Consider the following 26,994-nt stretch of genomic DNA (forward strand, 5'->3'; position numbering starts at 1 on the left):
GAACTTCATTTCCTTACTTTCTCTATATTTCATTGTTGATGGATCCTAATATTAAAACAGTGCATTTTCAAAATATAATTTATTACAGACCCAAAATGGGTATAATAACTGATATTGGAGAAACAGGTTGTGATATACTAGAGAAAACATTTGGACATAGTATGATATTCCCTGTACCGAAACTCTAATAACATGCTGGTAACATTTTCTTATTCTGTGCCACTCTGCAGAGTTGTTCAGTGAAGAACCGCCAAGCACACAGAACTGAAATTTGGTTATAGTTTAAATGGTTATTTCAGTGCCAAGTTATTGACATCCTTTAATATTTTTGCCTAATTCATATTACATTTGCCATGTACTGAGTGTTTACAGTGGGAATTGTAGGAAGAAACATAATACCACAATTTTAAATTAAAATGCATATATTTAATTCGTTATCTCCCAGAAACAAACTTGTAAATTTAAAATGTTTTTAAAGAGAAGTTAAATAAAGTGTGCAAAAATCTTTCAGTACATTTTGGCTTCAGTAAGAATAAAGGAATGCAGGAAATATGATAACATTAAAAATTTTATTATTTCATTTAATGAATGGTACATCCTCAGTTAGCGGAATACCTTAGGTTCTATAATACTACTTGTGTACGAGTGTGCGTCTGTATGCTAGTCAAAGATGTGCACAGATACTGTCATTCAAATATTTATCTATATGTAATATTTCTAATTTAAAAAAATTAAAATAAGATGAAGTTCATAAATTAATATATTACATTTAAATCAAAACAAATATCTAGATATTCTATTAGATCCTTTGAGTTTCTTAGAAATTATTATTTTTTCTTTATTATTTTTTCTCTGCCATGTATAGATTATCTAAAATTAAACAATTTTTGAATATATTATGCAGATATTTATTTTGTAATCATAAATCAATTTAGTGTCTACCCTTAAAAATACCCTCAGATTATTCATATATGACCATCTGTTTAAACACAGATTTACATACATACCACACACATGTTGCTAGTCAGCTCCACATTCAAATCTTTACATTTAAAGCTATTTTCTGTACATTTAGTGTTTTCACCATAGGATGCTGTTGGAAGGAGGGAATTTCTCTTTTTAGCTAATGAATAAGATGGTGGAATTAAATGTAGTTTAAGTGCTAAATTAAAAAAAAAAAATCTATGTAAGGATGCCTTGCTCGTTTTCAGCAGAATGGATACCACCTCCATAGAGTTCATTCTTGACCTTACCTGAGTAAGTATTTTAACTTAAAGTATGAGATGCACCTAGAGGGGTAAAACATTGAGCTTAATAGGAAGACAGTTAATAACCTTTTTTCATCCTTGTGCACTATCAATCATGGCTGTCACCAGTCTGCTGAATCAAAGCAAAAGTGTTCTTCACAGATGACTGATTAGAAACGCAAAATCACAAGATCCATCTTCATGGTCACTTTTATTATAGTCATTTTTAAACTGACAGCAACATGCTCAGTTTCAGCACACTGGGCATCACAAATAGTGTCACTCAGTGCAGCTAAGCATGAGAAGAGGTTGGTTGGATTATACTTAAAAATAATTAGGCCCTCAACCCTTTGTGGAGCCAAGAAAAAAGGTATTTCTCTCTCCATCCCCCATATCCTCCCCCACCCCCATAACTCACTTTGATTCCACTGTATCATTAGTTTATATCATTAATTTACCATCTTGAAAAGAGGTGATCAAGGTATAGTTTTATCCTGGTTAATTATCTAGGAATTAGGGAATGAATATGTCCACTTGGGAGTTACAGATAACTTTTTGTCTACCACTTTTTGTAAACTTCATGACCAACATCATTGTTACCCTTATAGTTAAATGGGGTTCTTTTTATATAGAAATGTGTTTTTAGACTAAAAGCCCCAGGAATCTAGGTAGTCAGGTACTAGTAAATGATACTTGCTATGAAGTATCACTGAAGACATCTATCTGTTGAAGGCATCTAATAGCATCCCCTGGATGCTGTAGCATTGGAATTACTGGGATTATAACTATTTAAATGCATAATCTTAAGGTGGTCAAGATATTAACTATTAGGTGGCTATGTAAATTCTTGTTTTACCCCCTACATTACTTCCTTTTGAGCCCTGGAATATTGAAGCAATGACAAATTTGAAAAACCAACAAGTAGAAATACATAAAAATCATTAAACTAGGAGGTTTGAAACAGTTATGGCTGAATCAAATGATAAGGAACTTTGTCTTTACTTAGAATCTTGATCTTTATGCTACAAAGATTACCCCTTCAGGTTTATTTCATGCTATTTTCATACATTCCTTCAGAATATTTTGTAATATTATAAGGTACTAATGATACAAATATTTATATGGGAAAATTTTAATAGAAATATTTCAAAATATGTTGTGATTCTCATGCCCATTTTACAAGCTCCTTATTTCATATTTCAGAAAAAAAACCCAATTGAATTTAAATTTTAATTTAGTAATTTTAACCAAAATACCCATTTGAAATTTCTATACAGTTATCTTTTCCTTTTATCTCAAGTGTTCATTTCCTTGTTAGCAGCAGAACCCACTCACATACAGAGAGAGGAAGGAGAGAGAAGAAAAATTATCAATGATATTTCTTTATATAGTATAATGCCTTCATATTCATTTTCAAACGTGTTAATATTCTACTTTAATACTTCTCTGTAAATCTACCAATTCTTTTCCTCCGTCTCTACAAGCAGATACACACATACACACATACCTACACTCCTTTATTGCTTTATTCTAGGTTATGAGAATGCTTTTCTTCTCTGCACAAAATACATAGATTGACAAGACATATATAATGATATATCTATACTTATATAGATAGTAATAGGTGCACAAATGTACTCTCTATGTATAAGAAGGCTAACATTAATTTCCTTAAATACTGTACTTTGTTAATACATATTTTTCTGTAAAATGGAGACATTATGAAATATCTCAATTAGCTATTTAGTTTGATTTTACATTCTTAGGCGAATGAAATTGTCTTAGAATTTGAATAGATACATGTGTTAGTTGATATTTTAAAATATTTACACTTTATAAAAATCAATGACAATAGTTACCGATATATTGTTAAATATGTAAAATTAGGATTAAATGAAATGCTTACATATTTTAAAAGCTACATAGTTGCATAGATGACAATGTAATAATCACTTTAATGGCTTCATTTTCAGTTTACTTTAATGACAAAACCGACAAAATTTGTGTGTGTATGTGTGAGTGTGCATGTATGTGTGCTTAGTTTAGATAAATTTATACTTTTAGAAAGGATAGTATCCCATAGAATTCAATATTATTTTTTGAAGTTAAATTTTGGTGTAAAATATCCTTTGTGACTAGGTTATACTAGTCAGAATATTTATAGAAAAGAAGATTTATTTGAAATAGCTGGACTCACTACAGCACATTTAAGCTACTAAAACTAATTCAGTGAAATGATATCCATGATTTTTGCCATCATCTTGGTAATCTGTATAGGCGGTCACTATAGATCTTAAACATTAATCTTTAATATGCATCATAAATATGAACATTCATAATGTTTATAAAGATTATAGATCTGGAATCATGTTTTCCGCTATAGATGGGTCTTAACAGAAAATAAAAATAATTTTCCTTTATATTTTAGGAATTTAATCAAAGCTATTTAAAAATTAGTTTCTTTTGAAAGTTACTATGGAGAATCATTGAGAATTTTATGTTTTGACGTAATTTGAAAACAACATTCACTTACATTTAAAGCATTAGAGTTAATTTAGATAATTTTTTGGGAAAAAATATCAGTGTCTTTATTTACTTGAAATGTTTATCAGACTATTTTGTTGCTGTTAGTTTAAAAACCTATCTTAATTTGTGTGTATTGCTTGTGCTTACGTTTGCTTCATTCAGAATGTTCCTGTGTTTAAGTGAATACATAAAGTATACAATCTTATTTAATAGTAGAATATCATATGACATATGGACTAGCAAGAAATCTCATAATTTAGTTGGTAGAGGTATATTTAATATATAAATACATATTCATCAAAGAATATTTTAAACTAAAAAAAGACAAATGAAATGTTTGTGCATTTCATTTGGGGCTGAAATTTATATTTGTGCATTGCATGTAATATATGATATATACATACATATACACAATTACACCTAAATACTCTCAAATTTAGATTACTGACTTCTTTAAATGGTAAAATGCTGTCACACACAAATATTACAATTATCTTTGCCATACTTGGTTTATGCAGCCTGAATATGCAGTTATGGCATTTCTCTCTTTTCTGAGATATGATTTTCCCTTGATACTGGAATTGTTCTTTGTTATTAAAAAAAAAAAGAAAGCTATTATATGAGTGTCAGTTTGCAATAAATGTGTGAAAAAATGTACAGTCAGGATAGACTGGCCATCTTTCAGTGTGTCTTTTCTACCTGGGCTTCAGGGCTCCAGCTCCTTACCAGTGATATTTAAAGAGAAAGGAAATGAAAGCAAAGGTCATACAAAAATCACCTTTAACATTTTATAGTAAAAAAGAGAAAATTTTGAAATATTTACAATAATTTGTTATGTAATTTTATTTTAATTTTTTTCTGTATTAATTTTCAAAATCTACTATTATAACTATAGCTCATTTAAAATTGTCATTGTGTTCAACTCTTACTTCTTACTTACAGAAAAAATATTCAGCCCTTTAAAATCTTTAAACCTGAAATTATTATTTTCTCTACCATTCATATTCTCCAAAGCTTTCTGCCACTCACCCACTAAAGCTAAAGGATGCATTTTATAACAAATATACTATTTTGATCAGCATGCACTATTTTACCTTGAACTTTAGTTTACAAAGAGATATGCAAATAGATTTAATGACAACTTTTCAGAATGCACCCCAAGATGTTAGTGATGTTTTCAAGTAAAAAATTTAGAATAATATGATATAAAGATCCTTTTTTTTTGATAGCTAAAGCTTTTATATGTAAACCTTCACTTATGTATTACACAACCACTGAAGAATTTTAATGTATTGCAGTTCATTTTGCAATATTTGCACAAACGTTCAGAGTAGTATTATGTTGCTTAGTTATTTCATTATATTATATTTCACATTTAGATTTTCATTCGAATTTTCCCGTTTTCAACATTTGGATATCATCTCATTAGCTATCATAAACCAGTAGTTTAAGGAGGGGTAATTCTGAAATGTAAACACCCCTTCTAGAATTTTACAGCATTGCCATGGCAGCATTACTTTCCCCCAAACATTTCCCTGTTATGATTATAAGAAAAGATCAGATGCTGTGGCAATCTTTTTCATATGTGATCTTTCTTTCGAATTATTTTCAAAGTCAACCGTCCTTAGACCTTATTTTCATCTCCACAAAGCATTAAGTTTTGCTTCTTTGTAAAATATTTCTTCATAACATATCTTAGTTTAATTCACTTTTAGCAAAAGAAACACCCAAGCTCAATCTGGAGACCTCCTTCCAACATAATTTAGCTGGACCTTTTCTTAGTAAAGGTTTTCTGGTTTTCATTTTCACTTCATATTCTCAAATAAAAGATCCTTTGTTGTCTACCATTTGATTGGACTTAATGAAAAACACTCCATTTTAACTTAACAGTATTTCCTTTTGAATTTATTATATTTAAGAACACTGTCAAAAATCAAACATTTAATCTCAGGTTTTTGTATTTCAAAATATATTACTATCACATGGCTCAGTGAGGTGATGTAAAAAGTATACTGAAAAGATTTCAAAAAGAAAAGCAAAAGCGAAAAAACCCAGCTTCATTTTAATATGAAACTAAATACTATGGCTAATGTGCAGATTGGGTGCAGCAGCTGACTGTAAAGTCAAACATGTGACAGGGTGCCAACAGCGGAATTGTGCAGTATTGACTAAATGAGGTTCACTGATTTGTATTGAGGCTAATATCTTCTTTAAACAATTCCGTGTAAATTGTGCGTATAAAGTCATTGGAAGCTATTTCTCAGGACAGCCTCGCTGGCTAGCTACCTGCTGGAGTGAGGAAGATAATCAATAGGAAGAAATAGAGCCGAGCATGAGCCTGGGAAGCTTCAGCTCAGTTAATGCTGATAAAAGTAGATGATGTCAATATTTGGGAATAGCACAACTCTAGGATAATAGACAAAAGAGAAGTGCATATGTTGCAGGGTGTTCAAACAGGGGCAAAATTAAAAGCCTAAGTGGCAGATGATGCCTTAGGCTGCAAAAGACATTATTTATTACAGGTATTGGTAAATTTCTCCTGAAATCCAAACAGAGCAAAATGTTATATGAAAAAGGTACCGAACTTTTCTCAGAAGCTTAAATACCCATTTCCATTTCAATGGCCAGAAGGTTTCTGCTCATGATTAGTCTAGGAGAGATTGTCCTCCAAACATTTGGCAGATATATATTTTTACATATGTAATATTTCATGTCTCAGGAAGAAATTGTATTTTTTTAATTCTCTAAGTTGTTTCCAAGATACAACAAATAAAATAACTTGTAAAAGATAAATGAAAATAGGCTGTCAGTCAAAGGGTGAGACCAAAGAAATAAACGAACCTAATTGCCTTTGCATATACTTGTGATTATAGCAGATGCCTTATTTTTTAAAGGTAGTAGACTCATTGGAAGTGAGGTAATGGTATATTTGTACTAATTTAATACTGAAAATCAGTTTTCCTCTTGCTGTCAGGCGATGAAATTTTGTTCTTCTGTGCTGATCTTTCTGTTGATGTATTATGACATAGTCTGTCAACATGAACAGATATGTGGAAGGAGATTGGGTGACTGAGACATACAACCTGCATAGAACTCTTCTTGAATTTTAAGCATGTTATCGGGTTTGGGTACAACAAGTAAGACCGTGCTTGCTTTAAGATGCTGTATTTTTACATAATTTAAGCCCAAGCAAAACAGGTGGTCTATGTGACAAAGCTTTCAACCTGAATGAATGAGCTAAATCCAAAACACGTATTTCAGAATACCTTTTTAAAAATCCCTTACACATCATAAGTTCGTTCCTTTAAGAAAAAAAAAAAAAATTTGCAAAATATAAGTTTCTCAACAAAGAGAAGAAATCCATTCATGGACACGTGATTATCAAACATAGCCATTTTCTCCTAAATTAAACAATTCCACAACTGTTCCATGCTTTTATTGTCACAGATGTTTTTATTGTTTGGTGTTAGATATATATCAACACATAATTCTGAAGTTAGGTAACGCAGCCAAGCTTTGATAGTTTTCACTTAAAATCAAATGTAAGAAATGTTATTAGAAAAGCAAGTATATTTATCTGGGACCTAACACTGTAAACATTATTTTTACCCATAAAAATACAGAAATAAATAAATTTTACCCCTGATATTCATTTTATGCTTTTATTTTAGGAATAACTATTTACTTTGAAAAAAAAGACTTTTTATTTTTTATTTTTTTACCAAATCACACGTTGGAATTATTAACCCAAGTCACTGGATTCCAATTAAAATAATTTCATATTCCAAATATATAATCTTTATAAGCTTTCCTACAAATAAAATTTGCTTTTAAAAAAATTGCAAGTATGTTGTCATAAATCCTCTCTTTTCATCTTAAATACAGAGAAATAAAAGATCCTTGGTCATTCTTGAATTCTAAAGAAGGTTTCATTTCAAATAAAATATGAATTTTGATTTAGAGACACAGAAAAAAATCTTTTAAGATCTATACTTCAACTAATTTGTTAATCTTGTGCCACTTTTAGCATTTGTCACACATATAGACCAGGAAATTGGCTCCATCTCATTCTAGCTCTGTATTGAATTAAAAACCTCCACTGCAAAGAAGAGCATGATGTGGGGAAAGAATAAATTTAGTTCTTTCTTTAGTAATGCACATATATTTCCATACATTTCACATCCTCAGGGAGCCTATGAATGCATTCAATAAATACAAAACTATAAACTGTAATTCCAGAAAAGGGAAAGGTTTAAACAGTTTTCTGATTTTAATATACCATTTTAAGTGTGAAGGATGAAAATTAAATAATTTCATACATTTTATTTTACTTTTTTTTAGCAGACACCTTCAGTATTAGAAATAAATCTAAAATAATGAATCTTAGTCGTTCCTTCCACTTGGATAACATTAGCAGTTTTAGATCAAAACAAATTAAATATCAGCAGTGACAAATTGAGAAAAATTTGAATCTATGTTTGCATTCAATCCACCAAAGTCCACCCTGGCTAATTTAGTAGACATTGTATACAAACCATTTATGTACAGACATTAAAAGGAGTGTCCATTCCTATTTCGTGTTTCTAGGCTGACAGAAAAGGTAGTTTTGCATAAAGTGTGATAATAATGGATAGATTTTAAGCGCGATGGGTGCATTTCTATGACGATTTTGTTAAAATGAAATATGCCCCACAGGTGAAGGAGATTACTAACTCTGATATAGACTCGCTGAAGGTATAGTTCACTATACTTTCAAGCATTTGAATCTGTGACTGTGTTCTGAGGAGACCGTGCAGTGTGGTAGATTTATGATGGCCTCATGGAAACCGGAAACAGAGCTAGCAAAGATTATGGCATACTTGTTTAGAAAGACGGTGAACTGAAGGTCCCTGATTTACACTGACATGTATCTCGATGAAACCATAGTTTGCAAATTATCTTGAGTAGTCATCTTTTATTAAGTGCTTGATAGCTACATAAATGTACATATCTATTTAAAAACATATCAAGAATGCTGATACTGTATTTGCAAGAATTTTCTTTTAGATCTTGAGGTTAAAAATATTTTACTTACCTATTTCTATTTTCTAAATACCTTAGAAATTAATATTCAGTAAAAAAATCATGTCAGTTAAGAAATACATTCCATAATATCAATAGTGAAAAACTAAAAACTCCAGTAATATGAAGAATTCTGAAAAATTTCACAGTATATCTGCATATTAATTAAGAGGTTTAAAGTCTTTAAGGTTTTGGTTTTTTTCACATTTATGTTATTATTCAAGGATAAAGAAAAGACTGAGCTTCAATTGTCAACTTAAAATCCATCACTCCCTGACTCATTCCTGTTTCAAGTGTTTAATCAACATGGTCTTCGTTCGAAGGATGTAGCCGTTTCTCCCTTATTTTGTGAGGCCAATGAAGATACTCCCTGCTTAATTCAGGAATGAAATTGTGCACATATATGCTCATAGACCTTTTTTTCCCTACGGGAAGTCTTATCTGTGTATGATTAGAAATGACAGAATGCATGACACACACTTGTAATCATTCTGCTATGCATTTCCAATTGCTGAGAACTTTATTCCTTGCCATCCCTTTTTATTTTTATAATAGTCGATAGTGTCACTATTTCAATTTAGAAGAAACACAATTTTTTCCCCAGGTCTCACAACACCAATTTAGATGCTCCTACTTAATCTGAGAAATTAATGTTTGGGAAAACACAAAGTGTTACGTGATTAAAGCTTTGAAATTGTTGAAACCACAGCCCCTTTAAAATCCTCATTCTATTGGTGCCATTCTCCGTGTATTTTACAGTTGAGGAGTTTGGATGCTTAATGCTGATATTGTGTGAAGTGGGTGTTCCTGGAAGTCACACTTATGAATTATTATGTGCCCCAACTGCTTCCGGGCATAAAATTTCTCTAACAGACAGCAGCTGACAGATTGGGAGAATCTGGCACAAAGTGTCAGATAACGTCTAACTGTAATGTAAGTTTTGAAAGTATCTTTTGGGTCTCTTTTCTTAGGGATTTAGCAAAAACAAATGGAATATATAGAAAGCACATATTTTTGCTATTGGCCTAACCTCTTTAGCATAGCTCAGCATCTCAGGATACCTTTTTTTAATGGTAAAAAACACATAACATGAGATTTACCTTCTTATCAAAATTTTAAGTGTACAGTATTCAACTATAGGTGCAAGACTGTACAGCCAATCTCTAGAATTTTTTCATCTTACATAACTGAAACTTTTTACCCAACTCCTTATGTCCATGTTCCCGAAGCCCCTGCAACCATTTTACTCTCTGTTTTTATGAATTGGACCATTTAGATATTTCACATAAGTGGAATCATGCAGTATTTGTCTTTCTGTGACCGCCTTATTTCACTTAGCATAATGTCCTCAGGGGGCATCAGGATACCTTTCCGGGTCTAGCCTTATTCTCCCTTTCCTTGGGGGGGGGTCACAGAGACGGGGCTCAGTTGGAATGTTCGCCATGGAATAAAACAGTTCACTTACTAGAAGACTACCATGGGAGGGGAGTCAGAACAGAAAGGCTGATGGATTCTTACAGGAAACAGGTACAATGAGGTTCGTAGCCACCATTTTCATCATTGATGATAGTTGGGAAGTGAAATGAATGTTAATTGCGTGTTCACAGTGTGATAAGGGCTTTACTTACATGGTCACTTTCATCCATTCAAGTCCCTACTGAGGTAGATACTGTTATTATCCCCACTTTGCAGACGAAGGAAATCAAAGCAGAGAGGTGAAATAACTTGCCCAAGTTGATAGAGCACTTAAGTACTAGACATGGGATTCAGCCTTCCCCTGAGCACTGTCATGCTGCTTCCCTAGGAGTGGCTTAGTAAAAACCGGTCTTTGAATCCAAGGAAGTAAAAATGTAGTCTGTATCAATGGAGGAGAAAGAGCTCTTCCATCTTTTCTCCTAGCTAAGAAATAAGGAGAAAGTATCCTTGGCCAAAGTCTGCTGACTTTTTCTAGCTATTTTGTCCTAGGGTAAACAGAGTAAACATATCAGAGTTAGATATATTAATACATCCTAGGGTACAGATGTCAGAATGTTCAGTGTGGCATCTTTAATCTTCTAGGCTTCTTTGGTGGTTTGGTGTCCAGACCCCAACTATACTCAGTGGTGTGAATTTACTGATGGGTTTGTAGAAGATGCACAAATTTAGTAAAATCCAAGTATTCCATGTGAGTCGATCTGTTTTCAATTATGTGTTTCTGTAACATTAATAGGAGTTATTGATGGTGTGCTTCTTTCCACAACTGTATTCTTTAGTTGTAGTTGTTGCCTTTACATGCTATTGTATGAGATCAAGTATAAACCTATGGTTCAGTGGGAGAATTTATTGTTTTTTACTCCTTAGGATTTAGTGAAAAGACATTCACTAAAAATTACTTGTTTTGTTTACTCATGAGTTGCAGATGATGTGAAAATTGGTGATACCCATCATGCCAAATCCTATTACAGGTGTATACTCTGTTGAGGGAATATAGATATTTTGCTTCATTAAAAATTATAACATTTACTTATATGTACAGGATGCTTTGTAAACAGTAGGTGCCCAATACGTGTTAACCAAGAAAATACATATTTGCTTTGATTAAAGTATGATTTAAAAGGACCACAAGCCTTTGATCTCAACATTGGTTATTCAGGTTTGTTAAATTAAAGATTACTTTTTTCCCCCCTTAGGCAACCATGAGGATGAGGATATAGGCAAATACAGGGTGCTGGCACCTATAATGTTGGAGACAGGGAATGTCAGAGGTGCACAATTATTATTCAGCAAACAATAGAGCGAAGTACATAAGAGTGGAAGCATTGGAATCAGTGAAAAGAGGGTTAGAATTCTAGCTCTAGTTAATATGGTGTTGTGATCCTAGACCAGTTATTAACCTCTTCAGACCTAGTTTGCCTTTTCTATAAAGTGAGTATTATAATAACAGGGAGAGATGCCTCAAGAGATGGTTTTTAAATATTTTGTGGAATAGCACAGAGCCTGGCATTGTGTAAGTACTCAGTAAACTTTACCTGCCACTATTAATATAAAGGATATTTTGATGGCTCTAAGTATATATTGGTTTGCTATTTGAAAATTTCTGTTTTTGGTATGTTACACAAATGAGTGATCTTTCAAATCAAAAACTGTTTTCTTTTGAGGATTCTCTTAAGAATCAAAGCAGACTCAAATCCAAGAGGAAACTCTTTAAAAACAGAGTTACAATTCAGAATATTATGATTCTATAAACTTGTTGAGTTCAAAACATGAAACTTGAATAATTTGGTCATATATGTGGTAGAAATAACCTATAAAAATTTTAAATTAAGTAGAATTTTCCTTTCATAGTTGGCATGGGATTCACATTTTTCTTAACATCTTTATTGGAGTATAATTGCTTACAATGGTGTGTTAGTTTCTGCTGTATAACAAAGTGAATCAGCTATACGTATACATATATCCCCATATCCCCTCCCTCTTGCGTCTCCCTCCCACCCTCCCTATCCCACCCCTCTAGGTGGACACAAAACACCGAGCTGATCTCCCTGTACTATGCAGCTGCTTCCCACTAGCTAGCTATTTTACATTTGGGATTCACATTTTTGAACTGAGCTGTGGCTTCAATGGTGAATGAGTTACTGTCTCTATATTTTAAAAACTTGAAGCTCGATGGCATGTTTAGTGACCAAAATTATGATGTAAGAGCATTAAGGTAAATATTAATTCCATGAGAGTAATTTCAGAGTGTAAAGTCAGGATTTAATGTATGTTGTGGGCTACTGAGAATGCCATGTTTTTTCAAACGTTCTAAAGCTCTACATCTGTCACTATTGTGTATGTATGCACGTGTGTGTGTGTGTGTGCGCACGTGCGTGTGTGTTCCTGAACTGAGAAAACAAAATTTTAAAAATTCCTCTTTTAATCCGGCTTTCATTGCCTTGTTTGCAGGAAAAGAAATAGTGTTTTCCTCTCTCACTCTTAAGTGAAGAATCTATTTCCCTGAAGGAACAATTACGTGCATGCATAAACTGGCAGACAAGGCTTATATTACACAGTCATGTAAACAGTGAAGTCGTTATAAATAGCGAAATTTCTTCAACAGAAGTAATAATATTTATGATGTTTTCCACATTCCTTCATTTTTAAGTTTTCTGCTTTCTTTCAAAGTCTGATAGGCAGTGCCATACATAACTTTTGAGAAAGAAAGGCAAAGCTCTTTCCCTTTATCACTGACTGGAATAACAAATATCCCATCTCTTCCTCTTCCCTCATCTGTCCTTTGACTTGGGTGACTTGTGCCCTCGTGTGTGACCACAAGGCACCCTTTCTGTTGACAGTTACAAGCAAAGTAGAGATGCTCTGTTGGACTGTATGCACAGTCCAAATAAGCCAGGATGTTCAGAATGATTTGGGCAGCAAAAGTGTAGGTGTTTGAAGCATGGTATAGCCATCTTGCTGGACACTTAGACAAAACAGACAAAAGGACAGAGATTGAGCATTCCTAAATTTTCGACCATATTTCATTCATAAATGAAATGAATTAGATGACTTAGGATTTTCTAACTGCTAGAGACAAAAAAATTTCTCATATTAGATTGACTTTACAGAGTCTATAAACTGTATTTGGTAAATTTTCTCTTTTTTTTTTCCCAAGAAAGATATTAGGCATTATTTTCTATTCTAATTTGGTATTAATGTTAAAAGCATGTCTGATTGCCATCTGTTATCATCAGATGGAAATCTAGTTCTTGAGCTTAACTCTGATATTCTGTATGCCAGAACAATTGGGAACCAAATACATCTCTAATGCTGATTTCCTCACCCTGGACTGTTGCTCTCTCAATGTAACCTCATGATAGAATTAAAGTGATATATATTCCAAATCTTTTGAAAATCATTTGTTCTTAACCCAAAAGCCCAAGAGTAAAGAATGCCTACATGCCAACAAGAGAAAGGAAAACAACTAACTGGCAGAAAAAGAGATAAAGAACACGAGCAAAGCTTTGTTAATCTTTAGTCCTTTCATTAGAGACTTACTCAGTCATATAACTAATATATCTTGGGTGCTCACAGGGTACCTGAAGAAGGGACGTTGTAGAACTGGAGGTGTAGAGTACATACAAGACTAGAATTCCTACCTATTAAATGGGAGTGAGATGAACATTTAGTACTGGTACAATGTAATGAAACAGGCAAAGTTTCTTAGAAGGGCTAACTTCTACATTGCAATTTGATGCATAGACATCATATCATAAACATATTTCCATCATATTGTAGATTTATTATTTTTTATGGCTAGATGTATTATATTTTAACTCTTCATGCTATTAAACTTTTAGATTGTTTCTGAACTTTTGCTATCATTGACATTATTATTTAGAAATTTGAAGATTGCCTCAATGTCCAATAATAAAGAAATGAGGGAATCAACCATGGCATAGATGTACAATAGAGGACTATACAACATTAAAATGACTCTTGCCAACACTCTTTAATGATTTTAAAATGAAAAAGTAAAGCAGAAACTGAATTATATACACACATTTATATATTAAGAGCTCAATCACATTTATAAATTGAGCTCAATTTTGTATACATACGAAACTATCAAGGAAATTTTACCAAACTTTTACATGTGGTTAATTTTGTATGTGGGTTTATAATCATAAATACTAATGATTTTTCTTTTTATTTTTTGCTTTTTTAAAGTTTTTCTCTAAAGACTGTCTTTTTTTTAGAATCAGACAACATCTATATGCCTAAAGTTTCAAGCGATCTGATTTTGAATCAAAAGTAAATAATTTATAGTTTTGAAAGATATTGCTAGTTTTTTTCTGGATGACTTTTATCAACTTACTTAAACAGGCACCAAGAATAACAGTGACACTAACATTCAGTCAAAATAACAGAAGAAAAATTGCCCGCTTTAATAAGTAAAAATATCTCATTGTTATTTGCATTTTTTTGATTAGACTATATGATGATTATTTTTCTCTGATTTCTAATTTCTAAAAGGTATTTCCTTTTGTCTGAATTACATATAATGTTCTTTGTCCATAGTTCTTAGTTTTTCCCTTTTAAAGAATGCTTTATTTTACATTAACATTTGCTGCAAATATTCCCCTTTGGCTGCATTTTTAAAATTTTATATTGTTTACTCTTCAGCAGTTTTATTTATTTTTATTTTTAAAAAAATTTTTACTTAATATTGGAGCATAGTTGATTAACAATGTTGTTTTAGTTTCAGGTGTATAGCAAAGTGATTCAGTTATACAGATACATGTATCTATTCTTTTTCAACTTCTTTTCCCACTTAGGTTATTACAGAATATTGAGCAACATTTCCTGTGCTATACAGTAGGTCCTTGTTGGTTATCTGTTTTAAATATAGCAGTGTGTACATGTCAGCAATTTTAAGTGACCAAATTTGTTAATATTTTCTGTTGTGACTTTACTTATAATCTCACATTTTAAAAGGTTTTAGTCCTCCAGAATTTTATAAACATTAAATTATTTTTGGTGGTTTTGCTATTGTTTGGCTAGTTCTCTGTAGTTTTTAACTGAACATTTAAAATTAGCATTTATAGAGTATTGTTTGCTGTATTGACCTATGGTTTTTTGGAATGCTAATAAATGGTCCCAACACCACTATTTACATTTTTAATGATACTTCCTTTAATTATTATGCATATATACTCACATACATATGAATACACAGATATATATAGAATATGTGTATATGAATATGTATGTATAGTATAATATTATTATTGAATCTGTATTTTTTTAGTTTGTACACATGTATAGAAGTTTGTACATCTGTCTCAAATACATATTTTAATTAACCTTGCTTTAATCTTAATGAATTGTAATAGTTTGTTTGTACACACATTTCTTTTTTGTACATTTTAAAATATTCTTGCCTCTTTACTTTCCTAGATTAATCTTACTACCAATTTCTGCCACTCTCCAAGAAAAAATCTGTTTCAGGTTATTTAAGGTTGAGAATTATATTAAATGTACAAATTAATTTAGAAAATTGAATAACAAATAATTATGAATAATTTAATAATTTATTTGAACTCAGTTGAATTTTCTGACTCCTTGTAACAAGAGAGACTAATAATTCCTGCAGAGGCATGAATGGAGACACAATCCCCAAAACTTCTGTATCTTTGCCTTTTCCCTCAAAAGGCTCTAGGAAGCAACAGTCCACCCCAAACCTAACAAAACTCACCTTCTCTGTGTTGCTAATGGTTACCAATGAATGTTCCAGGACTCATGGGAGTAGTTCCTGAAAACATTAAAATATTTAGCCAATTGAAGATTACTTAGGTTAACAAACATCTTGAGGAGAAGACATTAACCTTAAGAATCCTTATCTCATGAACAATTATGACATCAGATTTCCTAATACCTGAAATTTCAGAATAAGGGTGTTGATAAGAAAGGAACAGTAATTCTGGGTTGCAGGTTGGTTGTGGGAAAAATAGATCTAATCTGTATCATAAGTTTAAAAGCTTGGATAACAGAGGAAACCAGAGTGCCTGTGGAGAGAGGTCTGTGGAAGTGTTGTTAGCAGGCATCATTTTTCTGTTGCAATTTTGTATGAGCCCAACTGTTTGTAGGGTAGGTGCTTATATTTGACCCATGATATCAGTTCATGCCTGATTCCCAGTTTTCTTTTTATTCCAGTTAAGATCTCTGATATCCACTGCCCTATATCTTAGTTCCAAACCACATCTTGAGACCATCTTATCAGAGCCATGGTTATCAGCATCTTTCTCCATATCTTTCATTATACCACCCATACACTTTGCACCAAGTTCTGGGTTGCATATTTTAAATATTTTATTTTAATTGCTCTCCCAAACAAATATGAAAAGTACATATTATTCTGGATTCCCACCTAATTTTTACTAGTACTATTTTTTCCCATATCCCTCAGAACTTGCAATTTTGCTGTATGTGGACATGTTTTCAGGTGATCTGTATAGCTCCGTGGAACTCCAGAACCTGTGTTCCCTCACTAGATTCTACCTGCTGGCATTGCCAGCTGACTGACTCAGTGAGCTTTAAATGAACTGGTGTTCTCTCCATGGTCGGCACCTGGGTCTAAGTCAGGTGTCTCTTACCCACCCCCAACCCCCCAGATCTGTTAATAGTCTTCTATCTTGTCTTGTCTTGTCTGTCTATCCATTTGCCATCCTTTTATTTAATGTGTTGTCAAGGATAGGCAAAGGAATTCTATTTCTAAAGCTTTCAAAGACCCATAAGGAGACAGCCCTTAAATTCAGTGCTGATACTAACAGTGAAAAATGTGACCCCTTACTAGTGCTCAATAGTTAGATATTCTTGGCCAAAATGACCACTAGTCAGATGCATGCCTGTTGTTCCTATACACCTATGAATTTAGCTGGATACAGTGTCAATACATTACAATGGGCTGTAGGCCCTCAATAGTAACCATTGATGGATGTTACCAAGGGCAAGCCATTTAGGAGGGAGTAGGAGAAAACTGAAAAACAAGAAAAAGAATACTAGATCTTGAGTAAGAGACCATAATTTAAGTTTTGGTTATTTTATATATTAGCTGAGTGTCTGGGAAAGTTTATTAAACCTTCTGAGTCTTTGTTTCTTTATGTATAAAATATGGATTACATTATCAGTATACTTATTCATAAGATTCAACAAAAAATATGTAGAAAAGGCTGTGAATTCTGGCACAGAGTTGCAGATTTGATCTATCAGGAAATAGATGGCACATTCAATGGGATACTTGATGAGATTTATTGAAGAATTTATTTACAAGGTATGGACAAAACTAAGAGAAACTGAGAAGGAGGGAGCTGTTACTTAGGTCAGAAGGAGCAAGGGGAGCCAGGAGTTACTGGAATGCAGAAAAAGAATTCTACCTGTAGGAGAAGGCTTCCTGTAGAGGATGTCTGGCTTAGGTAAATAAGCAGCAACTTCAAGCTTATAATAAAATTGGTTAAATTAAGTGGTCTTTTTACCGAGACAATTATTGTTGATGGAATTTTTGGTTAAGGGTAAATTATGGGGCATTTTGACTTATATTCAGGTCTCATCTTCACCGTGTGGGTTTAAATGTTTCAACTGGGTTGTGTCAATTGAAGTTCATGTGAGTATTTCCTAATAGGGGAGATGTCTGACCTAGAGATACATGTGGATGTGTTATAAATTGTATAAAGTCCTATGCCGTTTTCGACATTATTATATACACATGAAGAGAAATAAAAATTGTATAATCCAATGATACAACTCCTACAACTATTTTGGAAAAATTACCCCTACCTAAGAGCAAATAGAATCATACTGGACTGATCATTTTAACCCGGAGAATCTGATCAATATCAGAAGTGGGCCCTGTTTTTCTTGCCTTCCAGACTTTTTCCTATTTTCGTCATGTAAATTAATCCCAGTGTTGTTGTGGTATTGGTTGGGTGTGGGTAGAGTGGCGATGGTTTATTTGTCCTGGGAAACAAACTATGTAGTTGCTGATGCTATTCGACAGCATCTCCGTGTAGATGATGGGGATAATGACCTGACATATGGACATGAGCAAGTGTTTCCTTAATTGTCCACCACATGGTACCCTTCGAATTTTCCCAGCTCTTGTGTTTTTGATCACATAAACAATGTAAAATGAAAATATCCTGAGAGAGGAATTGGAGAGCAGTCAGTTGCTAATATGCTGGCTCCACGGTTTTACTGTGTATTGATACTTAGAAAGAAGGTAAAAAGGAGAAAAGAGAAACTGAGAAATTTTCTGTAAGCTAATGAGAGTAACAAGAACTGGGTCTTAGACAGGTAGCTGAATAGGTAGTAGCAGCTGAGTGACAGAAGCACCACCAACTAAAATGGGACAAGTGCAATGGAAGGAAGAGAAAGAGAGCACAAAACTAACAATATTAGTATAATAAGTATATTAACCTTAAAGGTGGTGGTGAAAATGCATGGGTTCTAAATATAATCTAAATAATGGATCAACATTTGAAAGGTCTTTTTGAGATTGAGTATTTTAAATTTCTGCTCTTTATGTGTTTGTTACAATAAGACAATATTTACATTCTACTTAGAAAATAAGCCAAATGTAGATACCGTTTTGTCTTATGCCCTTTGACTTTATTCACAGTGACAAAATGATGCCATCATTTTTATGTGACTCATATGCAAAATGAAATACATTCATCTCTGAGGTCTGCTGATGGGAAATGAAATCAGATATTTCACTTCTAACTCTATCAAGCAAAAGAAAAATCAGTTGTGATTCCAAGAAGACATGAACTCTTGGTAAGGAAATATGTGTTTTACAATTTTCAGAAAGAATTATCAATAACATACTGTAAAAAAAAGTCGAATGCCTTAGCATATTCTTTCTTTCTTTCTTTCTTTTTTAACAAAATCATAACTGGCACATATAGGAACACATTCATATTTGAGGAAGATGCAATTGCATAAATACTTACATTTCCCTCTGTGTTTCTGTGTTCATAAAAAATAAAATTCAGGTGTCATTGAAAAACACCTCATACTTAGAGCTCTACATTAGCAAGCTGTCAACTTCTTGAAGACAAAAAAGATAGTTTAGCTTTTGCTTTCATGTGCTTTTTTGAACTTACTTGATCTTGTTGGTTCTAAAATAGTATATAGGTAGAGTCTTGAATCATTTGTTGTTTATTTTAATTTTTAGACTTAAATTCTGTAATCTATCAATAAAAGTATGTGACAACTTGTAAAAGTTTTTTTTTTTTTTCAATTTCTGTTTTCCTGGTACAAGTATATTTTGTGACAAGATGGCATTGGACCTGCATAAGTTTAATTGCCACAATTGTTTGATTAAATATTTGATTTGGGGATTGGTCAGTGGGATTGAGAAGTCAGCCATGAGAATTTTATATTAAAACTAATTTAGTAGAAAGGTGTTGCTTCTATTTGCTTCTGTTAGTCAACAATGGAGTGAAATCTGAAGTCTTTCAAGCATCGGGAAGCAAGATGAAAATATCAGTGCTACTCTTAGATGTTTCTAAATGGTTGTATGCTAAATATTGTAGATAAAGCCTCTCTATATGTCCTCACAAAAAGCTTTACTTTGGATGGCAAGTCTAGAAATTCAGCAACACTGAGTATAAGGATAAAGGTACATTCACACAGTGCTATTTAGAAATTTGGCATTTAATGTTTTGAGATGGACAATTGAAATCATTAATGTAGAAGTTCCTTACATTTCCCTTGGGCTCAGAGGTTTTTGTAAACTGGTTTTCAAGAAAGAGGTAAGACCTAAAAAAGGAAAATTCAATATATTGTTTAGCATGCATATTTGACACTCAGGTTTATTGATGTGTTCTGCCTTTTATAAGATGAGTACTATGACAAATGACAGAGAAGAGATTGTGCGTCACTATCTCTGTTCTATCTATGTACTGCCAGTGGGCAAAGATTTCTCATTTCATACATCATTTACAACTTCCTACAGTAATTTTACACAGTTCACATCCTCAGTACAAGACATAGCAATTATCTATACATTTATATGCATGCAGGCATACTGAATATGAAAATCATGCAGTCCTAAAAAGAGTTCCAAAGTTCACACACTCCAACCAATAAAAGTTGGTAAAGCCAGTAAGTTCTTCAATTCAAAAACTTTCCTATTTTAACTTATGTCCCAGTGTTACCTCTGAAACAGGTTGTTTCAGGAGATCTTCTTTTAAAGTACTGTTCGTAAGAGTAAAATATTTTCAGTTTTCCCAATTGCTTTTGTATTCCAAAATTATGTTAAAAATCATATTCTTTTTTCTATCCACTTTTACTCTTTTGCCTCTAAATGGAATAAGAAAAATACAATATTGCATTTTGAACTAGGTAAAAAAAAACCAAAAATGTACAGATTTTCAATTTTAAATGTGAATATACATAAAAGGTTGACAGTGTTTGGTTATTTTGGACTTTCTAAAATTATTTTTAAGTTATCATAGTTGGTCTACTTTTTCATCTAATATATAACACATAACTTTGAGACAGATTGTAATTTTCTAAATTGATACATAATTTATAATCTTCAGAAGTGAATTCTGAACTCTTTCATGTGTTATCAATAGTCTATAATTAGTTTTTAATTTTTGAATTTCTAATTTTTTTCCAAATTTCATTTTTCATATTCTGGCTTTCATTATATGTGTTTAGAACAATGAATGGTAACTATATACTTTCAGAAGTACAGAAAGCAATGATTCAGATTCAGCAAACACAGTGAATCCCACCCTTTATCAATGAATTAATATTCTATCTCTTTTCAAAAATTATTCAGTGTGTTGACATGATATTCCTATTCCTCCACAGCCATGATTTCTTAAAATTCTTTCCTTTCTTTTGGGAAATTTTTGCTTCAAATTTACTTGTATTAACCTGCCTTGGTATCCAGAATGCATCTGAAAGCATAAATCTATATATAGAGGCTAAGGTTTCTATATTTAGGTCCTTGTATTCTAAGATAAGACAGGAACATATAACTGGTATATTCTACTTGACTGTTTTGGTTAATAATTTTGATAAATGTACAAAAAATTAGAGGTCTTTGGTCATTAGTTAGTTTCAGGGGAAGAGATTTCCAGTGCTATTCTGTCACTGATCACTTTCTTTTTGGTCTCTCTCTGAACTTCAATATCTTCATATGTAAAATGAAGCAAAGTGGATGATTTTAAATTTTCTTAATATAGGTAAGATTTGTTTTCTTATTAGCCATGACACCAGAATGTTATATGTCTGAAAACAAAACAATTTATTTTACGTGTACAAAATGAAGGCTTTTTTAATTCAAGACTGTTTTAATGGCTACTGTATTTAACTTCATTTGCCTATAATCCTAGTAATGTTATAGTCAACGACAGATAGTAACTGTAGAAATGGTTCCATCATATCTTAATTTTACACAGTCACATTTAAAAAATAGGCCAGCATTTTTATAAGCACTCAACTCTACATATGTGTTTTTCATAGCTAGTTTTTTTTGTTTTTGAATTTTATTTATTTTTTTATACAGCAGGTTCTTATTAGTTATCTATTTTATACATATTATTGTATATATGTCAATCCTAATCTCCCAATTCATCTCACCACCACCACCCCCCACCACTTTCCCCCCTTCGTGTCCATACGTTTGTTCTCTACATCTGTGTCTCTATTTCTGCCCTGCAAACCGGTTCATCTGTACTATTTTTCTAGGTTCCACATATATGCGTTAATATATGATATTTGTTTTTCTCTTTCTGACTTCACTCTGTATGACAGTCTCTAGCTCCATCCATGTCTCTACAAATGACCCAATTTCGTTCCTTTTTATGGCTGAGTAATATTTCATTGTATATATGTACCACATCTTCTTTATCCATTCATCTGTCAATGGACACTTAGGTTGCTTCCATGACCTGGCTATTGCAAATAGTGCTGCAATGAACATTGGGGTGCATGTGTCTTTTTGAATTATGATTTTCTCTGGGTATATGCCCAGTAGTGGGATTGCTGGTTCATATGGTAATTCTATTTTTAGTTTTTTAAAGCAAGTTGGTTTTTGAAGACTTTTTACTAGGCATTATAGAATGCCTGAATAACAGGGATAAAGTAAATGTCCATTCAAGTGTGATTTAGAGTTTTTGAAAAGGAGAATGTAGTCAAAAACAGTTCTTTTAATGAACTTAAACATAGAAATGATTGTTTAAAAGCCACACTGATGAATTCTTTATAACATTGATCCTGAAGTAACACGAGAAGCTATAATAGCATCATACACACCACATATGTAGAGAAGTCACATTAGAAAATTTCTAGAGGCTAAGTCATTTCTTCCTTTCTAAGCTTGAGATTCAAACCAAAGCTACTTTTGACTGCAACTCCATCTCTATGTGCACACAGATAAAATAATAAGTGGTATTATCAGGAAATAAACATTGTTTTAAAGTTATAATCATAGTAATACCGTGATCAGATGTCACTTCTTCCTTGTTGATGTTATACTAAAGATATTGTATCATTCTTTCATTTAACAGATATTTATTGGGGTCCTCCTATTACATAAAAAGTAACTAAACCTTGTCCAGCTAAACCTTATTTAGTCTAAATTCAGTGTCAGATTCCTGTCGTAATAAGGATGACTACATATACTAGTTTTTTATTGTTGTATAAGAAATTACCTTTAAGTAGTGGCTTAAAACAACAGACATTTGTTATCTAAAAATTTCTGTGGCTCAGGAGTCTGAACACAGATTAGCTGTGTCTCTGAAAGACTGAGGCCAAGGCTTTCTTGAGGATTGGGTTCTCATCTGAATACTCAACCAGGAAAGGATCCATTTGCAAATTCACTTAGGTTCTGTCACTGCCATAATTCATTTCCTTGTGGTTGTAGGACTGAGGGCCTCATTTTCTTGCTGGCTGTCAGGCTATTGGCTGCAAGCTCCTCTCAGTTCCTAGAAGCTACTCCCAGTTTCTTACCACATGAGTCTTCTGACATCACTGCTTGCTTCATCAAAGTCAGCAAGAGCAAGAGAGATTCTTGCAAAATGGGAGCTATGATCTTATGAACATAATCACATACATGCAATTATGTATATTCCTTTGCCTTTGTTGTATTCTACTGGTTAAAAGAAAGTCACATGTCTCATCCATACTCAAGGAAAGGAAGTCACACAAGGACATGGACATCAGGAGGTAGGGGTGATAGGAGACACTTTAAGAGTCTGTCTGCCATACTATGTAAAACTAACAATCTAAGTATGAGCAATTCATTTGCAAATAAATACATGAACAAAAATAAAAACAGTAGGTGTAGTTCAAATATTCTTGCCTGTAAATTAGGAAATTTGGCCTACTGTATGGCTTTCAGTAACCTTTCAGGTCATGGAACTTAGTAAAATTAATGATTAAGAAGGTAGGTTCTAGGGACTTCCCTGGTGGTCCAGTAGTTGAGAATCTGCCTTCCAATGCAGGGAAAATGGGTTTGATCCCTGGTCTGGGAACTAAGATCCCACCTGCTGTGGGGCAACTGAGTGCAGACACCACAACTAGAGAGCCCATGCACCACAACTAGAGAGAAGCCCGTGCGCCACAACGAAAGATCCTGCATGCTGCAACTAAGACCTAATGCAGCCCAAAATAAATAAATAAATACATAAATAAATAAATAAAAGAAGGTAGGTTCTAGAGTTAGATGCTTGAGTTCAAATCCCAGGTTCTTCCTCTCATCAGCTGAGTGACATTGGGCAAAATATTTAATCTCTCTTCATTGATAACATGAAATGACAATAATACCTAGCTTATAAGATTGTTGCCTCACAAATATTAATTATTTAAATATTAGCTATTGTAGGTTTTATTACCATTACAATATAATATGTCATTTATGTTAGGCAAGGGAAATACATGCAAGGTGAATAATAAAGTTTCTCTGCCTTGAAGGAACTCACAGAAATGGTGTTTTGTTGAAATATTTTCCCTTCTGGTAGAATATGTTATTATAAAAATGTTTTATCTCTCTTGAGATTTATCAGTAATCAGGATATAGTTAAAATTCTTGTTTAATTTGATAAATATGGTTATATTAATAATTGAGTAATATATGTTGGATTTTATCCAACATTCTCAACAAGAATTAACTAGGGCAAGTTTTTTTTTAATGTAAAAATAATATCGGCCTTATGAAATGTTCATTTTGATTCTATATATTCTGTTCTTTTGTGAACAGATTTCCAGGTACAACACTTCATGGTTATTAATAAATGGGCCATATATAAATTATGCATTAAGAAAAAATGAAAGGCAAAAGCACTGAGCATCCCTATTGCTAGTTATGGGAAACAGTTTCACTGTCTGACACCGAAGACAAGACAGTCAGTGTAATTTCATACAATTTCAAGCAGCCAGGTTCATACCTCACTTCATCTTTCACTCTCTTTTGTTCTCTACACAGAAAAATCACATGGAATTAGAAATAACCATGAAGGGATAGCTATTTTGATCTGCAAGAGAATCCTTAACTGTACACATTTTCTGAAATTGTTTTTACCACCTGGTCTGAGGTTTTCAGGCTTTGAACTTCTCCTATGACACAGGGACAAACTCAAAAGACCCAAAACTACAACAGTCAGATACTTAAAAACTCTAGTGAAAGTGAACATCTTTGCTGCCTCATAAACACATAATATGAATGGAATGAAGCAAGGCAAATATTGATGTGTTTCATGAATATGTGAATATGTGGGTGTCTTTTGAGGGAACTTGATCAATGAGAGATGGTAGAAAGGTAGATCTACTGGTAAGTCTCTCTGTACTTATTTATTTATTTTTTGGGTCACGCCACACAGCCTGCAGGATTCTAGTTCTCTGACCAGGGACCAGGCCCAGGTCCTCAGCAGTGAAAGTGCAGAGTCCTAACCACTGGACCACCAGGGAATTCCCTCTGTTTATGTTAACTACAAGGAGAGAAATGGAGATATCAAAGGAGTTGAGAAGAGAAATACTAGCAAATAGCTACATTCTCAGTTGGTGAAAATCATACCGAATCTTTTTGCATATGAACCACAATCTGAAATTGTCTTTTTTCTTTACTTATTTCTTTCTTTGTTTTATCTCCCTATTTAGAATATCAGATCCACGATGGTAAGGCTCTTGTATGTTTTGTTCATCACTTTAATCCAATTCCTACAACTGTGTAAGGCTAATGTAGGTGCTCAATAAAAAATTGCTCTATGAATGAATGAGGAATCAAGAGATTTGGATTCTAGTTTTCCTTACAACTAAGTAGCTGAGAGACCTTAGGATTATCATTTAACCTCTTGAAGGATTAATTTCTTCACCTTTAAAATAATGGAGTAGACTAGATGGCTAATGTTTCTTGCAGCACTAATAGTCATTGATGACATGCATGTTTCACGGATTTGTATGATAACCAACTAATGTTTTTACAAGAAACTTCACTTATGTAACAGACTGGATTTGATCAATCTTTTTTTGTTTTTCTGAAACTTTGATCCAAGATGAAATTATTTATGTTGTTAATTATCAGTTCATTAATGTCTGCTTTTTATTCCTGATTAAACAAGGTTATTTTGGTCTGATAAATCCAGTTTTGGTTATTTAGATACCCAAATAAGGTAAAATGAAAGATTATCACAACATACACTGAGAGTTCTTTTAAAAACTTTTTAAAGTTAATGTTTTAAATGGTGAATTTCTAGAAAATTGTAAATATAGATAGATCTATTTGATGAAGGAAGAGAAAGTTGAGAGATATTTAGTCGTTTCCAAATTTTGTAGTGCTATCAACATCTTGAATGAGTGGACATTAGAAGAATCTTCATTTATCTCTTTTTGTATTCTGTATTGTGAATGTAAATTTAATATTATACTAAATTCTTTTGAGTGAATTTGTTAACTGATCATAACTTCACCACGTAGTCAAGAGATTGAATCCATAATTGTGGAAAGGTATTGCTGGTAAAGAACATTTAGGTTCCTTTTGCCCCTCATGAGGATGCTTTAATTTTTAATTGTCCATGTGTTTCTTTCTCATCAGTGCCTAAGTGTGGTATATAATATTTTAATAAGACCAATATGTAGAATTCCAAATACATTTCATTTCAAATACAAACTCCTAAATGTAGTAATAAGAAGGTATTTAATTTCACATTTATTATACTGAAAATACTTTTAAAGTTTTCAATTTTGCTATTGTAATAGCAAATAGGAATGTGAAAAATGAATAATCACTAGGGGATAAATGATGCTACAATATTCATGTTTAAAGAATACTATTATTTTCATATCTAAAAGCTATGTCTTTTGTTTAGTTGAATTTACTTGTTAATTAAATCTCAAATGCTATTTAAGCATCGTTTGCAAATTTCTAACTTCTGGGCAAATGTATAGAAAACGTGGTCTTATAAAACTTGGAAAACATTTATGTTAATCATTTTTATTGACATGTCTTTCCTCTAGACCATTAGAAAGTAAAGGTAGTCAAAACTGAAGTTCTGAAGAGGAAAAATGAAACTAATAAACTCTACTGACGTTCCACTTCCTAAGAATTTCAGCATACAATTTGCCCATACAAGTTCCATTAAAGTTAATGGGAGTCGTATGACTAATTCTCTCTGTAGGGTACTAAAAATGT

At 32.6% G+C, this 26,994-nt stretch overlaps 1 long non-coding RNA gene across 4 annotated transcripts in view; it reads left to right on the forward strand.

Moving 5' to 3' along the window:
- The window catches only part of LOC130705518 (uncharacterized), a 44,589-nt gene that overhangs the window by 12,088 nt on the left and 5,507 nt on the right, over positions 1-26,994 (forward strand). For all 4 annotated transcript variants that reach the window (XR_009005781.1, XR_009005779.1, XR_009005778.1 and 1 more), the window contains one exon: positions 18,967-19,124. This is a non-coding gene — a long non-coding RNA (uncharacterized LOC130705518). The remainder of the gene's footprint in view (positions 1-18,966; positions 19,125-26,994) is intronic.

Source organism: Balaenoptera acutorostrata, chromosome 17, assembly GCF_949987535.1.
Source record: "Balaenoptera acutorostrata chromosome 17, mBalAcu1.1, whole genome shotgun sequence".
Taxonomy (NCBI): Eukaryota; Metazoa; Chordata; class Mammalia; order Artiodactyla; family Balaenopteridae; genus Balaenoptera; species Balaenoptera acutorostrata.